Source organism: Pinus tabuliformis, chromosome 6 (assembly GCF_031772625.1).
Source record: "Pinus tabuliformis cultivar Carrire ecotype Pingquan chromosome 6, CPIR1, whole genome shotgun sequence".
Taxonomy (NCBI): Eukaryota; Viridiplantae; Streptophyta; class Pinopsida; order Pinales; family Pinaceae; genus Pinus; species Pinus tabuliformis.
Window position 1 is genome coordinate 1394623224 of NC_142292.1, and position 2603 is coordinate 1394625826.

A 2603-nucleotide genomic window follows, 5' to 3' on the forward strand; every position below is an offset into this window, starting at 1 on the left:
GTGTGCTTTTTTTTTTTTAACGGTCAGTAGTAAGCAACTTTCATTACTTAAAATACAGTAGTTGCTTTTTTGTTTTTTAAGAAATGGGTAATTGGTTGGTGGTTTTGTACCAGCATGATATTGTATTATTAGGTGTTTATATGTTCCTCCTTAAATGTCAGTGAATCTAGAGATTTAAATCTCTAATTTTTTTCCCACATAATACTTCTTCATTTGCATGACTGTAACCATAACTCATTGAACTGCCCGGGGCTATTCCTAAATCATATAATTAACTTAACGACGGCACCGAATTCGGGTTAAAACGTTGCTACATTTTACGATTACCCGGACTATGGGGTTCGTTGGTATATAGCTTTAGTGACTGTTATCATATGAAATGGTATATAGCTTTTGTGCAGCTATGGAGAATCGTTTGAACGGCAAATGTTTTAGTTTTTATGCATCAAAAAATATAAAACGGACCGGTTCATGAGTTGGCAGTGTAAACCGAAAAGTGATAGAAACTGCTTGTCTGGGAAGAGATTCCACAATAATAATTGGAAAAAATATCATTGATGCCTCAAATAGTCCAATTCTCCGTTGTCTGGGAAGAGATTCCACAATAATAATTGGAAAAAATATCATTGATGTCTCAAATAGTCCAACTCTCCGTTCATATTTGTCAAGTTCATAGATACCCATCGATCCTTGCGACTAAGGGAAGTACTCCGCCTCCTATAAATACAATGGATCTCACGGAGCACAACATAATCCTCCCTTCATCCTTTTGTATCCTCTTGTTAGTTGTTCTCCTAATCTCCGGAAATGTCTCTAGGGAGTTGTGGACAAGATATGGCTAGGCAATTGGCTAGATCTTTCGATGCCTGCAAATGGCTGCTTATTACTTTCACGCTCTTCATCTCAGTATTTCCTCTGATTCAATGCAGGCATGTAACCAACTTTCCAGTACATGAAGTAGTTGGTGTAGGATTACCAGAGGAACCCCATATTGGATTGAGAATAGAACTTGTGCGTACAGATTCACCGCTTTCTCCATTCTCTCCAGGAAATATTACATCCACTGACCGTCTGAAACGAGCGATCAAACGCAGTCAAGACAGACTACAAAAACTGCAGAGGTCTGTTGATGAAGTGAAGGCAGTGGAGGCTCCAGTATATGCAGGAAGTGGAGAATTTCTCATGAAGATGGCGATTGGTACGCCATCTTTATCTTTTTCTGCAATTCTGGACACCGGCAGCGACCTCACATGGACGCAGTGCAACCCCTGCAGTGATTGTTATCGGCAGCCAACTCCAATCTTTGATCCCTCCCACTCATCCAGTTACAGTAAGGTCCCCTGCTCAAGTTCTCTTTGCCAAGCTCTTCCGATATATGCTTGCAGTGGTTCAAATTGCGAATACTTGTATACTTATGGTGACCAGTCCTCCACGGAGGGTATCCTTGCTTACGAGAGCTTTACCCTTTCTTCTCAATCCCTTCCCCATATTGCGTTTGGCTGCGGGCAGGACAATGAAGGAGGTGGCTTTAGCCAAGGAGGTGGAATAGTAGGCTTCGGCCGAGGTCCTCTGTCCTTCATCTCACAGCTTGGCCAGTCTGTGGGTAACAAGTTTTCTTACTGTCTCGTCTCTGTTACTGATCCACCTTCGAAAACCAGTCCTTTGTTTATAGGCCAGACCGCTAGTTTGAAGGCGAAGACTTTCAGTTCGACTCCCCTGGTTCAAAGCAGATCGAAGCCAACTTTCTATTATCTTTCGTTGGAGGGAATCAGCGTTGGTGGCCAATTATTGGACATCCCCGATGGTACTTTTGATCTTCAATTCGATGGGAATGGCGGAGTTATCATAGACTCCGGAACCACTGTCACATATCTGGAACAGACTGGATATGACGCTGTGAAGGAAGCAGTGATCTCATCAGTTAGTCTCCCGCAGGTTGATGGGTCTAACATTGGACTGGACCTCTGTTTTGACCAACAATCTGCCTCTTCAACTTCAAACTTTCCGACAATAACTTTCCACTTCGAAGGAGCAGATTTCAATTTGCCAAAAGAGAACTACATATATACCGATGGCAGTGGCATAGCATGCCTTGCAATGTTACCCAGCAATGGGATGTCAATATTCGGTAACATTCAACAGCAGAACTACCAAATACTTTATGACAACGGGAGGAACGTGCTCTCCTTTGCGCCTACTGTTTGTGATACGTTGTAAGTTGTAAGCAAGAAGATAGGCTATGGTGCTTAGTGTTTGCTAAGGTTATTGCTTTTTTCTCTGTACTTGTACTTCTGTAACACTTTGACGCACAAAGCAACAACATAAGCTATGGTGCTCAGGGTTATGGATTTTTCTAAATCTATATATTTTGTAATTTCCTACTACTGCTGTAACCGTTTGGACGCAACAATATTTACGTATGGTGTATTTATAGATAAATAAAGAGCGTTCTTATAGCCTATTCAAAATTCTTAAACCCGGGATCTGTTTATGTCAATGGAATCGATAAATTGAAGGCTATTACTAGGATAACAAGGTGGACTAAATATTTCTCCTGTAAAATTGGTTATCAGACTGATAGGTGTTTGTCAGAATCAAAATCT

The 2603-nt window shown here is 41.3% G+C and overlaps 1 pseudogene; it reads left to right on the forward strand.

The window, feature by feature from the left end:
- Positions 1–770: 770 nt before the first annotated feature.
- Positions 771–2394, forward strand: LOC149263842 (aspartic proteinase nepenthesin-2 pseudogene; annotated as a pseudogene).
- Positions 2395–2603: the final 209 nt, after the last annotated feature.